Source organism: Nicotiana tabacum, chromosome 17 (genome assembly GCF_000715075.1).
Source record: "Nicotiana tabacum cultivar K326 chromosome 17, ASM71507v2, whole genome shotgun sequence".
Classification (NCBI taxonomy): domain Eukaryota; kingdom Viridiplantae; phylum Streptophyta; class Magnoliopsida; order Solanales; family Solanaceae; genus Nicotiana; species Nicotiana tabacum.
In genome coordinates, this window is record NC_134096.1 from 7,939,472 (window position 1) to 7,955,145 (window position 15,674).

The 15,674-nt window shown below is 36.6% G+C and overlaps 1 pseudogene; it reads left to right on the forward strand.

The window, feature by feature from the left end:
* Positions 1 to 12,211: 12,211 nt before the first annotated feature.
* Positions 12,212 to 12,915, forward strand: LOC142171501 (protein TRANSPORT INHIBITOR RESPONSE 1-like; annotated as a pseudogene).
* Positions 12,916 to 15,674: the final 2,759 nt, after the last annotated feature.

The window sequence follows — 15,674 nt, forward strand, 5'->3', positions numbered from 1 at the left end:
GTCTCATATTGGGTAACAGTCATACTACCCTGCTGGAGACGCTCAAAATGCATACAGTATTCCTCTCTTATTGTAATAGGAATAAACTTCTCCAGAAATAGCTATGAGAACTGCTCGCAGGTAAGTGCAGGCGAATCCACTAGTCTAGCAATTACATAATCTCTCCACCACCTCTTGGTGGAGCCAGTCATCTGAAACACAACAAAATCGACCCCGTTGCTTTTAACTATTACCATATTCCGTAGCACATCATAGCAGCGGTCAAGGTAATCATGTGGGTCCTCGGAATGTGTACCACTGAAGTGAACTGGAAGTTCTTAGTAAACTTGCCCAATCTCAATAAGGCCTCAGAAGACATGGCGGACCTATCACTGGCCTGGGCCACAACAGCCGGCTGAACTACCCCAACTGGTGGAATTGCTGGAACCTGATATTAGGGGAGCTAACTGCTCCGGAAAGGGAGTAGTGGGAGTTTGTGCTCCTCCTGCAGCTTGTGAGACGGACGGTGCCACTGGAAATGTACCATTCTAGATCACACCCTCCATTAGGCTCACCAAACGGACTAGAGCGTCTTTAAGTACTGAGTAGCTATGAATCCTTCTAAGACCTGAACTGGTCCAACAGGTAAAGTCTGAGCTGGAACCTCCACTTCAAAATCCACCTGAGGCTCCACAACAGGTGCTGCTGCTCGAGCTCGAGGTTGGGCTCTGCCTCTGCTACGGTATATGCCCCCTAGTCGTAGCTGTCACTGGGGGCTCCGGCTCCTATCAGGCTGTAAGTGTAGTGCGTGTTCTCGCCATCTGCAAGAGAACAAGAATAGAAGAGTTCAATCATCAATGATAGAATAAAACTGCACGACAGAGAAAAATAGAAGTGAAATTGTTCCTAAACTCCATAGCCTCTGGGAGATAAGTGTCGACATCTCCGTACTGATCCTTCAGACTCTACTAAGCTTGCTCGTGACTCGTGAGACCTAGGTAACCTAGTGCTCTGATACCAACTTGTCACGACCGGAGATTTCCACCTTCGGAACCATGCTAATGCCTATCATTTCACTTTCTAGTCAAGCCAACGTTAGAATAATTTTAATCATTTTTAACAATTTAATTTAAATAATAATAATAATAATAATAATAAAGAAACTAATAACTTCAATAAAATCTGTAAATAAGTGAATAAGCCAAATTAATAGCGATGTCTAAATACCATCCCAGAACTGGTGTCACAAGTACACGAGCTACTAGAATAATACAAATAAAAGTCTGAATAAAAATAAAGTTGTGTGAAAGAAAATACACAGCTAAGATAAAATAGAAGGGGACTTCAGAGCTACGAACGTCATGCAACTATACATCAAGTCTCCTCTGAGTACCTGAATCCGAGCAAGTCTACAGTACGCAGCTGGGACCAACTTCGGTATCTCCACAAGAAATACAGGGTGTAGTATGAGTACAGCCGGCCCCATGTACGCTGTAAATGCCGAACCTAACCTCGACGAAGCAGTGACAAGGCTAAGGCATTAATCTGTACGCAAATGCAGGTATCTCATATCAACAATCGAGGCCAATTCGATAGTTACAATCCATCATTTCTTTAATCAATTCGGTTGCAGCGTGCAACCCGATTCCACAATATAACTCTTCAAAATCAATTTTGTTGCGGCGTGAAACCCGATCCCACAATATAACTATTCTCATATATGTTGCGACGTGTAACCCGCTCCCCAAACAATATCAATTATCAATACTTACGGATGAAATTTGTTCAAACTATAAGACAACAAGACATACAATAATTATGATTTATTTAGGAAACAAGCGGGGACAAGTAGCAAATAAATGTGGAATCGTGGAGGAATTAGACAACTATATATATATAATGGCAAATATCAAATAGCAATTATGACACATAAGTCAAATAAGCACGTAGCACTTAAAGCATGAATTCAGGGCATAATATTAAGCAATGAGGATAAGAGAAACAATTAATAAAACAATTAAGTCATGAAATAAAGCAATTTATGAAATACGGATAAACAAGGAAACAAGAAATTTGACAACGTATAGACACTCGTCACATCACCTATACGTCGTTACACATGAAATTAACATAACACATAGTTCAAGGGTTCTATTCCCTCCAGTCAAGGTTAACCACGACACTTACCTTGCTTCGCAATGGAATTGATCACTCGACCACAACTTTTCCTTTCGAATTAGTCTCCAACCTAATCAAGCATATCAATTTATTGGCCAACAATTCAATTGGAGCTTTATAAATTATTCACAATTCGAAAAATACTTAGTGTAAGTCATTTTCAGAAAAGTCATTCGAAAGTTAACGTGGGGCCCATTTTTTGGAACCCGACAAAAATTCACAGAATCTAAACACCCGTTTCGATACGATTTCAACCATCTACAAATTATCGAATTCTGACATCGGATCGCCTTTCAAATCTTCATTTGTCATTTTGGAAGAATTTACAAAAAAAAACCCCATTTTCTTCCATTCAATTCACTAATTAATGATGTAAATAAGTATGAAATCAAGAAATATAACTAATTTCGGATAAAGAATACTTAACCAATTCAAAATCATGAAAAGCTATTCTGAAATCGCCCAAAACCGAGGTCTAAAACTCTAAAAATGAACAAAAATGCCGGACTCCGAACTTATACATTCTGTCCAGACGAGTCGTATGTGTGAAATGCGACTTGTCTCATTATTTCCAGGGAAATCTTTGCAGCATCAGCCTTCAGTAAATGGATCATACCTTTCTGTACAAATGTCCAAATGATGAATGGTTTACCTTTTATATTTTGATCATCTCTAAATTCCTTATAGATTGCGGGATATAAGCTTCCAAATTCAGCCATGTGCAACATAAATTTTCTCACGATGCACACTACCAAGAAAAATAATTACAGTACCAGTCTTCAGTAAATCAATCATAACTTTCTGTACAAATGTCCAAATAATAAAATATTTATATTTCTGGAAACTAGACTCAAAGGGCTACAACTTTTATATTTAGATCATCTCCAAATGCCTTACAGATTACGAGATATAAGCTTCCAAAATCAGCCCTGTGCAGCAGAAAGTTCTCGCGATGCACACTGCTGTAGCCAAAAACCAGCAATTAAAAATGGCCTGAAACTCGTCTGAAACTCACCCGATCCACTCGGGACCTCGTCCAGTTATACAAACCAGTCTCGTAACATAACGAGTACCTACTCGAGGTCTTAAATCACATCAAACAACGTCGAAACTACAAATCACAACTCGATTCGGACTTAAGAGTTTATGAAATTTTAAATTCTATAACTCGCGCCGAAACATGTTAAATCAATACGGAATCACCTCAAATTTTGCAGGTAAGTCTCAAATGACATAACGGAGCTATTCCAGCTCTTGGAAACTCAATCGGAGTCTGATATAGACAAAGTCAAATCTATGGTCAAACTTTGGAAATCTTTAACCTTTAAGTTTCTAGTTTTCGTCAAATGTCAATAATTTGAGTTAGGGACTTCCGAATTTGATTTCGGGCATACTCCCAAGTCCAAAATTATAATACGGACCCACCGGGATCATCAAAATAAAAATCCGGGTCCATTTGCTCAAAATACTGACCGAAGTCAACTTAAGTGAGCTTTAAAGCACTATTTCATTTTTTCACATAAAAGTTTTTCGAGAAAATATACAGACTGTGCACGTAAGTCGAGAAATGTTGAATGGTGCTATTCGAGGTCTCGAAGTACAGAATTGAATGTTAAATTTAAAAATGACCTATTGGGTCATCACAGACACCCAAGGTATTGCATAGGGAATTCTGAAGATGTGACACGAGTGATTCTACCCACCTCTATAATTGTATCATCACGAGAATGTGAATGCATAAAGAAACCCGACTTATGTTTATTTACCAATTAGCGTGAGCATTGTTCATAGATTTTCAAATTAGCCATCATCATCTTCAAAGATTCTGGATCATTAGAGGAGAACAAAACAGTGTCATCCACATAGGATAAATGAGTAATAATAGGATCTTTCCTATCAATAACATAAGGAAAAGATCTTTCCAGAATCGAATTTCGACCCCAATATCAATAAAGTCAACTCCCGGTAAAACTTTCTAAATAAAATCTTCCATTTTTCAACTTTTGCCAAAATGCGTCGAATTATTAGACGGACTTCCAATTCCAAATCCGGACATACACCTAAGTCTGAAATCATCATATGAAACTATTGAAATCATCAAAATTCCATTCCGGAGTCGTTTGCTCAAAAGTCAAAACTCTGGTCAACTCTTTTCATTTAAGCTTCAAAAGTAAGAATTATTCTTTCATTTTAATTATGAATCTTCCGGAAACCAAACTGGACCGCACATGTACGTTATAATACATATTGTGAAGTTTTTCGGAATCGTATGTCACTGAACGGAACGTTAATTCTTAAAACGACAAGTCGGGTCGTTACATATGATAAAGGATCATTGACACAAGGGAATCTAATCATATGGCAGATTATTTAAAATTATTGCATAATATGCATAAAATGTATAGATGTCTTGTTACTTTACCTGATGGAAGCAATGTTGTAGCCACCAACGGGGGTTCAACAAAAATTTAGTAAATTTAGTTTTGAAAAATATTCTATATGTGACCGGCTTAACATGCAATTTGATATCTCTATCGCAATTGATGGATCACTCAGATTGTTTTCCTATGTATTAAACTATAATGTGTTATACAGAACATGATCACCTCGAGGATATTGATTGGAGCGTGTGAACAAAGAGATGGACTCTACTATTTTTAAAACAAGACGAGGGTGTGTGCCTGAAGATAGGTGGTGTTGACTCGTTTGATCTTTGGTACAAGCATTTGGGACATCCTTCTCTACAAGTGACCAAATTAATTTTTGATGTAGATTTTAAGGAAAAGTTTGACGTTTTGAATAAGAGTTGTGATGTGTGTCATCTGGGAAAACAAAAGAGAGAAAATTTTCCTATGAGTAATTTTAGAGTTTCTAGCATTTGTGAATTAATTCATTGTGATTTATGGGGACCTTATCGAATGATTTCGTCTTCTGGTGCATCATATATTTTACTATTGTAGATGATTATTCGCGCGCTGTATAGATTTTCTTATCGATTGATAAGAAAGAAGTAGCCAAACTGTGAAGAAATGTTTTGCTATGGTAGAGAGACAATCCATTAAACGAGTTAAAATTTTCAGGAGCGACAATGGAACAAAGTTCACTGGTATAAAAAATTATTTTCTGAAGTGTGGGGTTATTTTCAAACTTCATCTACAAGGGCACCAGATCATTGATGTTAGGTAGAAATTGGTTGGACGCCAATTTTGAAATAGTCTTAGTTTCTTTAACTTTGTGAGCACTGTTGATATATTTACTCTTTTATATGTCGGTGTTTGACTTGTCACCAAGTTCAAAAAAAAACTTTTGAAATTTGTGGTCTAAAATAAACCATAAATATTTGTGTGGCTGTAAATAAAATTAATAAAGTAGAAATATTAAAGATAGATTGTTTCTAAATAAGAAAATATGACATTCTTTTTGGGACTGATTAAAAAAAAAGTCTCACATAAAATTTGACTATTTCTTGTGGAAGTGCAATTTTTAGAGTTTCTGCTATTTTGGTCTATTTCTTGTGGAAGTAATTTCTACTATTTTTTCCTATTTCTTATGTGTGGTGCAGTGTTTGGTGCTCCAATTTTTGAAATTTGACAGATTTTCCTAGTGTTTCTTCTTAATTTTTTTTTTATCAAAGTTCCCGCTAAATCTAACAAATAGAGTTTTTAAAATATTTTGACAGTGACCAAACATGATCAATTTTGGCAAACCTAAAGTAGCAAAACAATTCAGGAATATAAGCTTATAACTAGTTCACAACTTTTCACCTCATGAATTAGCTTTGGTGATCAAAGTCAAACGAGTTCGTGATCGAATGAATCAGAACGAGTCTCACCTCACCTCAATGCAAAAATTGAGTCCGGCGGTAGAGCAACATTAAGGGCATTGTAGATTAGGGTGTAACACTTAGCAAGAAATAACGTTGGCCTCATATAAAAGAGGAAAAGAAATTTTAGATGTGAGAATGCTGAAAATTATCAGTGTGAATACAAAGAAAATTCCATCTCTACTTACCATTTGATATGAAATCTTTGACTTTGATATTCATTGGAGTTGGCCTACCATTTGCTAGCTAGGCCAATGGTCCCAAGCCAGTCCATCCGTCCCACCAGAATGAAGAATCACCATCGCTTATTCTCCAGAGAATGAAAGGTTCCACTGCATCTTTGATCTCCACCATCCTTCTCCAGATATGTGACTGGCCATATCTCCTCTTTTTTGACATAGGGTGACCCCTATTACAATATTTGGCAATCGGAATTTTTCTCAACAAGGAGTTGTTATTTCTGAAATTCCAAAACATCTTGGCAGCAAAAGCAATACAAAAATCTTGGATGGATCTAAATCCTACCTCTCCTTCAGAAGTTGGGTAGCATAAATCAGACCACTTCATCCAATGAAATTTGTGTTTGTCCTCCAATTTTCCCCAGAAAAAATTAGCCATAATTTTCTCTATTTGTTTAATAATAGTTTTAGGTGGAGATAGCACTGAGAGCTGATGAAGAGGTAGTGCTTGCAACTAGTGGTAGAAAAATGGATAAGAAAAAACAGTTATTCACCCATATTATTCATTAAAAATGAGTTGGATAATGAACTTTTTAAAAATGGGTCAAATATGGATAAGAACCATATCATTCATTTAGAAAATGGATAACCAATAAATGACTAATGGGTTTAACTTTTACATTTGTAAAGCCTCAAATTGGGGGTTCTTCAAGTTTGGGGGACTATGAATTCTCCCAAAAGTGAGCATGCTCAAGAAACAATGGATATTATGGATATCGATATTATCTGCCGATTAACTCATTTTTTTATCAGTATTAAAAGTGGGTGGGGTCGGATAATTTATCAGTTTTTGCGTTACCCATTTCTGACCCGCCCATATCTAACTCGACCCGTATGTTTGCCACCCCCACTTACAACACAGATTTGACAAGAGTAGCTTTACCACTATAAGAAAGCATTTTCCCTTGCCATCCTTGTAATCTTGCAGCTACCTTTGCCACCATATTGTTAAAGTACGCAACCTTTTTTTCTTTCTAGCATAAATAGGACACCCAAGGTATTGCATAGGGAATTTTGAAGTTGTGACACCAATGATTCTGCCCACCTCTGCAATTGTATCACTGGGAGAATTTGGATGCATGAAGAAACTTCACTTCTGCTTATTTACCAATTGGCGTGAGCATTGTTCATAGATTTTCAAATTAGCCATCATCATGTTTAAAGATTCTGGATCATCATAGGAGAAAAAAATAGTGTCATCCACATAGGATATATAAGTAATAATAGGCTCTTTCCTATCAACAACATAAGGAATAAATCCAGCATTTACTAAACTGTCTATCAATCTTGAAAGAAGTCTAGATCCTATGACAAATAATGAGGGTGATAAAGGCCCCCTGCTTGATTCCTCCAGTTGACTTAAAGAAATCATATCTACCCCTATTTGTGTTCACTAAGTACCATACATTTGAGAGGGTTCTCCATACTCTGTCTATCCATAGTTCATTAAATATAAGTTGTCTAAGTACTTGGCATAGATAGTCTCATTCAACTCTGTCATAAGCCTTTGTCATGTCAAGCTTCAGTACTACATTTCTATGTTGCTTTGGTTTTCTGATGCTATATACCATCTCCTGAGTCAACATAATATTTTTTGTGATTGATATCCCTTTAATAAAACATGTTATGTTAGGAGAGATCATTTTCTACATCAATGGGTCCAGTCTTCAATTCAACACCTTTAAGATGATCTTGCAAGTGAAGTTACTCAGACATATTGTTCTGAGTTCACTAAACAGTTGTGAGCACCCCCACATTAAGTATGAGTACAAGGCATGTATGTGTGAATGCCTTTGGTAATTCAGTACCTGCAAAAAAATCAAGTAGCATTAGAAAAATGTCATTCTTGATGATCTCCAAACAAGAATGCTAGAACTTTCCAGACATTCCACCAGGTCCTAGTGCACTATGGCTGCACATCGACATCACCACATCCCTTATTTCCTCCATCGTAGGATATCATTCAGTGCCAAATTCTCTTCACTCCCTATAATCTTTGGTAGTAGTTTCACTGGTGATAGGTCTTTATTATGTATTTCCGAGAAAATTGTTTCTAAAAAAAATCCACAGCTTCATTGGCTATGTCTTCCTCTCATTCAATTCAATTGCCATACCCCTTCCTTATTTTCTTAGGAGAAAGTATCTTCTTCCTTCCCTTTACAACTGAATGAAAAAAAATTGGAATTGATTTCACCCTCTACAAATCATCCAATCCCAGCTTTCTGTTTCCAATAATTCTCCTCTTTCTTTACTGCTCTAATCAGTTCTACATTAACCTGGTAGAGAGCAATTCTATTGTATTCAGAGTTACTAGCAATGGATATAGCCTCTAGGTCTGCTACCCTATCTTCTAGCTCCTTTACTTTATCAAAAATGTTACCAATAGAGTGTCTACACTACTCATATAACCTTTTTGCTGTATTCTTTAGTTTCAAATAAAATCTCCACATTGGAGAGCCATTAATCTCCTCATTCCATACTTGTTTCACCACCTCCATGAAGTCAGGTTCATCAACCCAAAAGTCCAGGAATTTAAAATATTTAATAGGTTCCTTACTCTTGGAAATCCCTTCGATGAATAGAAGGAAATGATCATAACCAGTTCTAACTAAGTGTGTGACATTTGTAGTAGCAAACTAATTCATCCATTCTTGATTCAACAGCACTCTATCCAATCTCTTCCAAAGTCTCATATTAGGACTCCATCCTTTACACCAAGTAAAATTGAAGCCAGTATACCCAACATCCATCAGGTCACAATATATGATACACTGTAAAAAAAGCCATTCTTTTAGCCATTCTATGTAGACTTTCTCCCATTTTTCCATAGGATGAAGAATGCAGTTAAAGTCTCCAGCCACAATCCAAGGTATCTTATAAGTATCAGATATAAGCTTAAGACTATCCCATTGAACTTCTCTCTCACTTGCTTTACATTTAGCATAAACAAATGACATCAAAAGAGAACTTCCATCCACTGTCACTTCACATGTAACTTGTTGCTCATCATACTGCACCACCTGACATACCACTAGTTCATCCCAAAATATCCATATCTAACTATTAACATTGGAGAATACATTTGCATAGCCCAACATTCTTTTGTATTGGTCCAATTTTTCAACCTTGTAGAAAAGTTTTGATATTGCAATAATTGGAAATTTTTAGCTTCCAATCATTTGTATAAGTCTCTCAAGGGCACCCATAAGTTTTATGCTCCTAAAATTCCAAAAAAGAGATTTAATCATGATAAACTTATTTAGAGAGTTTTTGACCTTATGATAAGCTCACAGGATGTTTGTTGGATTGCCTTCCACCCCTTCCTCTTTTTGAACCAGTACCTTCCTTTGGATTTGAGCTGCCTCTAGATGACGGATGAGCCTTTCCAAGTACTTCATCCACTGCCATTGCAAAGTTTTCATTTGGGTTAGTTTGAGGAGCAAACGCTTCAATAAGTGACTCCATATTCTCATCACTATCTTCACTATTACCTTCATTGTTATCCTCATTGTCAACGCTAGCATAGTCACCACTATCTTCTAAGCTTTCACCATCCTCATAACCATCCTCTTTTGCACTATCCTCTTCATCCTCAAATGACTCAAACAATTCTTCTGGACTCTCATTGTCAATCTCAAGTTTCTTCTATGAGGTCTCCAAGTTGGTTCCACCTATTAACTTGTTGAAAGCATTTTGCATTTGTCCAAGATCAATAACATGAGATGTGGTCGCTTCCTCCCTTTGTCTACTTAGCCTCTCCTTTACAATTGAGGTCTTCTTATTGTTATCATTTTTCTTTGTACTTGTGTCAACATTATTTTTCTCCATAAGAGTAGTAGGTGTTGTGTTTCTACCCTTCATGTGTCTTGCTAATTCCTTAAGAGTCATTTCAAGTGACTCGTGAACTATTTCTTCTAATGTAGCCTGATCTTCCCTAGTGTTCATTGACTTCTCTACCTCCTAATCTTCCTTCCCCATCCTCATATTTTCCATTTTATTGCCTTCTATCTCCTGTCTAGAAATATTTGTATTTGCCTCTACTTCCTCATTTTGTACATTTGACACTTGTTGTTCTTGCCATTTGACTTGTTTCTTTTCCTTGTTTATTCTCTTTTGTTTTCTCTGCTTATTTGGATTCTTTGTGGATATCTTTTCCTGACTCCCCTGAATTTTCTTTCCCCTGAATGTCTCATTCATCTCCTCTAGAATTTTATCAACTCCATTACCCTTGCCTGGAACTTCAACTATACTCTTTTCTGAATGTGTGATGCTTGGTTCCTTGAAAACTACCCCATTACTCTTCCTGCTATTGTGTTTGTTAGTTTGTGTGGCGTGTGGTTTGCTAGTGGTTACTTATGGTTTTTCTTTTGTTGGATTATCTCTTGTTTTCCTTCTTCTGCTTACACTCTGAAAATCATCCTCCATCTCTGTGACATTGGCACTGACCTGTTTTTCTTCCACTTGAGCTTTGTTCCTCTCATACCTTATTTTATTTCTACAATGACTTTCCAAATGGCCCTGCATGAAACAATATTGACAATAGATAGGGTCACCCCAATATTCAATCTTCATCCATACCCCACCTTCCTTTCCATCTAAAGTGTTGAACCCAAGTCATAACTCATCTAACTTTGGTTTTAGCAAGTCAATTTCAACTTTCATTCCGCATTTCCTCTAGACTTGGAATATGTGGCCATATCATGAGCTACAAAAGTCCGAATTGCAATTACCATTCTAGAAACAACGTCCCACCTGAATAGATGCCATGGCAGCTGATGTATTAATATTCAAACTGGAACAATAGATGTTTCCACTTCTGGCCTAAAATCTAGGGTCTATTTCATGATTTTCATTAGGGCTATTCCAATATTCACAAATGATTGAGTTCCCACATAAGTAAAATCAACTTCATTATCAAAATTCAGATACACATGCTAATAATCAAAATATGAAATTATAACAGTTCAACTGAAATTGACTAACTAACTCTCTCCTTGTGTCATCCATCGTTGGTTTTCCCCTATAAAACTTCCCAATAACGGTAAATTTACAATATTGAGAAATATACACAAAATAATCAACAGCAATAAAAAAGACAGTCATTTTTCCAAGATGCATACCATGTTTGATTGAAACTGGATATTACCTGAATTCCCAATTGCCAACTTTGCCTGAACATCAGCCGAAAAGATGGTTTGGAAGTACCTAGATTGTTTTTTCTATTCATAGCTATGGTAGATATTCTAATCCCAGCACCATGTGGATACATAGATATTGCACTCTGTAATTGATTTGATGTTGGCCTAGTCGGATTAGCACCTATCTGTTCATTCCCATTTGGAGCCTCTGATGCATTTGCCTTCTTATTGTGATTAATCTATCAAAGTTTAATGATACCTTCGGGAAATTCTAAACTAAACTTTTACTATTGTGGTTAGTCTTTGCTGCTTGAGAATCTGGAACTTCATCTTCCATCTCCGATTGCCCAGAAGGCTCTTGTTTATGTGTTTCAAAATCATTGTTGTTGCTATTGTTTTTGAGATGTACCTCTGACTGAGAACTAGTGGATTTCTCCACTGCCTTCATGAATTTGGGGTTTCCAGATTTGGTGGTCGGAAGAAATTTGGTTGTGGTGGTAGGTGGGTTTAAGCTACGTGTCAATGTGGGAATTGATTAGGTTAGTTGTCACTTTTTCACTAGGTGTGGGCTTTGATAGATCTGGTGGGTCCTGGGGTGGTTGGTCATTGGGTGGGTCATAGTGAGAGAAAATCTAAAGAGAAGGGAGAGAAAATCTTTTTGTTTTTCTGATCTTCAATTCCCTGTGTCATCAATTTCCACTTAATGTGATACCAATTTCTCTGTTAACTTTTGCATTTTGATATTTTCCCAGTGGATTTCAGAATAGTACTGTAGCGCGAGCTACGCATAGTACTTATTTAAGCAATGTATACATTTCTATTATCGAGTTGATTCTCTCCCTCTCTAGAACGCCTACTTGGTTACTATTGTAAGGTATTGTCCTAACATGATCTTATTTTGTTCGTGTATAATCAAGCCTCAAAATCCTGATTACTTAACTATTGGACCACTTGAAGATGGTATTAGGGAAATTGTGCAACACTGCAAGGAATTGCATTGACTTTTGCTTTCTGTCCTCCTTATAGATTGTATGTTTGAGTACATTGCGGTCCATGCTAAGAAGTTAGAGATACTTTCCATAGATTTTGCTGGGGATAACAATCTAGGCTTTCACTACGTGCTCTCTACTTTTTAAAGCCTCAGTAAGTTGGTTGGAGGCATATTGTGGTTGTTTCGCTACTTCTGTTAGTCTTTCACCTCTATTGAGTAATGCCTGAGTCGCAGCATCAAGGTCTGAGCCGAATTGAGAAAGGGCAGCCACTTCGCGATATTGTGCCAATTCCAGTTTTGAACTACTGCAGACTTATTTCATAGTTTTCAACTGATCGGCAAACCCGACGTGACTGACATCAAAGATTTCCCCTTTTGCACTGAGGCTATGTTGGCCAATGCTACAAAGCTTGAGACTATGGTTCAATAATTTTTGGAGCATATAAGCTTCTAGGTCATAAGTTACCAGAGCTTAATTTTGAAGTTATAGATGAGAGGGGTGATCTGTAAATGAGACCAGAAAGTTGTGCTATCGATAAACTTTACATATATAGGACAGTGGCATGATGGAGGTTTGACGCCCCTAACTTGAAAGTACAAGAGGGTGAATTGTAAAAATTCTTTAGTTGACTAACTTTGTTCTTAGTTGACTACCAAGGTTCTGCAGACAAAAGTTAGTACAAGAAATAAAAGTAATGGAGAATAATAAAAATAAACATGAGAGATAGATATTTTTATACTGGTTTGTGTACCGATGTGAAACCTACATCCAGTTGCCTTGGGTTATAAGGGTTCTCTTAGATCTTCAATTGAATAACTATATATGTTGTTTTCTTCACGTTTACCACAAACGAATTACAAATGAATTCTTGACACAACCTTTAAATCAATTTCTTTTTTCTCTCTATCTTTTGAGACACTAGTAAGCTTAGGAATACAGTATTTTGTAAGAAGTAGAAAGATTGAAAACTTGTATGAAAGTTGCGTAAAATCCCAAGTCCTTTCTTCTCTTCTTAAATAGAGCTTGATGAAGTTGTTGGTTCATTTCTGTAAGATTTTGGAAAATCGTTGATTAAATGATTTTCCTTTTGAGTCAATGTATTCTAAGAGTAGGACCCAAGGGTTGCCTCTTGAATACATCACACGAAGCAGGGCCAGATTTTGCCTTGAACTTCTTTCCAATGACTGAAGTTGAGTCTTTCGTTGATTTTGTACAATTTATTGATTCCCTTTCCTTCCTTGATAGTCTTTTGTCAATTTTGCATATGGATTGATTCACTTTCCTTCTTTATTTTTTTGATGTACGCACTTGATAGAAGGATTTGAATGTGATAGTTGTGGTTGTACCTTCTTTTGTTTCTTTCCTACCCTGGTGCACTTTCCTTCTTGTGATTTGAATAGTTAGCCTACACACGTGGTAGATACATTAGTAGAGAGTGTTTAACTTTTGTTTTGAGTCATCATTGAAATTCGAAACCTAACAATCTCCCACTTTTTTGACAATAAACAAAAGAGTTTCAAGGATTTTGTAATGCTTTCCTTCACATTATATCCTTTTATATGTTGTTCTCTCTCGTCTTCATCCTCCCCCTATCTAGCCCCCCTGTCTTTATACTCTTTTTTCTCCCCCTTTGATATCAATAAAAAATAACAAGAGAAGATACATAGAAAATGATAGATAATGACATAAAATAACCATCATGTAGTACTTATATATACAACCAAGTAGTCTTAGTTGAAACATCCCAGACAACAATTCCTTCCAAGGAAATACTTTAGAATGTTGATCGCGTTGGTGTAGAAATTGTCATAAGAGGCATCAATCTCCTTGGTGACTTTAATCAAATGATCAGTGACATTCTGCATAGCTCTGATCCTTTGTCTTTTTGTGGTCTGAAGATTGATTCTTAATCTAGCCACATCTATTCCAGTTTTCTTTGTTACTTTCCTGATTTTGCCTACTTGTTTCCTACATAGTGGTTAGCAAATCCTTGATACTTACAATATTTTGATACATTAGCAACAACTGATCTGAGGATGAAGATTGGTTGACTTCAGACATAATTCCTCCAGTACCCTGTTATGTTGGGGTTGTAGATTCTGGGGGTTTGTCTTTCTTGACCCAAGTCCCTTCAACTAAGGTGTACCCCATCATAGCGATTGTTGTTTTGTCATAAGTGCTAGAGAAGATCTTAGGGGAAAAGGGAGATAAATCTACTTTCATCACTTGCAAAATATGAGAGATTAGTAGGCCATAGGGCAAACTGTTCGCAGAGGAAGAGACATCCCTAATACTCTCAAGCGTGAATTGACGTATCCAGGTGAACCAATCAATAGTTTTTTCCATTAATAAGACAGTACAAAACAAACACGTGTATGATAGACAAGGTGCTAAGGGACCCAATGCAAGGTAGGATGGTGGTAACAATAATGTGGGCTAACACAAAATGCTCAAAACTTTAGGAATCAAGAAACTTAGTTTGAAAAGATATTTTCAAACTGATACCCAAGAAACTTAGTTGAAAAGATATTTTCAAACTGATAAGAATCAAGAATGATGCAAGTCCCAAGAACCATAAATTCCAAATCATCTTTGTCATCCACAAACAAGTTGCATATAACATACGCACAAGATTTTCATAAATGGTATCACCAACAATAGCAAATAGAGATAAGAGTTTTTGAGTTTCAAACACAGAGACAACATCACAGTGAGAATTCTTCATAGATTTTAAACTTACAGTGCATCCATAAGCAATCGACCTCCCTTTGTAGGCAACCAATTAGGACTTTTCCTCAGGACCATAAAAGTTCATCTTGTCCTCGGGGCCTAAATCCATGCTTTTGATTTTCCCTTTCTTCTGTGATGATTGTTTGAGATTCGACTCCATTAGTCGTTTGCTGGTCCTTTTTTGAGTAATGAGAATTTCTTCTAGAGAATCACTAGATTCTTCTTCAAAACACTTGATGATCTGAGCCCTTCGACGATTCAATGTCAACATGTTCATCAATGTGGGTAATTTTGTTTTAACTGGTGGAAGCATAGGGAAAGATGGAGAGGGTTTGGATTTACCCATGAGAAGAAAACATGGTTTTTGAGAGTGTGCGTGAGTAATATATGAATGAGGGGGTGTCTAATAAAGAGAGATGGGTGATGAAAATTTGCCTCAATTAGAGAGAGACGTGTGAAAGACAACTGAAAAGTTGCCTTCTAGAGACACATCGTCAATCTCATAATTAATGCATGCAAAGAGTAAACAAATCAATAAAAGATATTTTGGGCGGAAATTTTAAAACATTGTAACAGAATTTCGAAACAAATATGG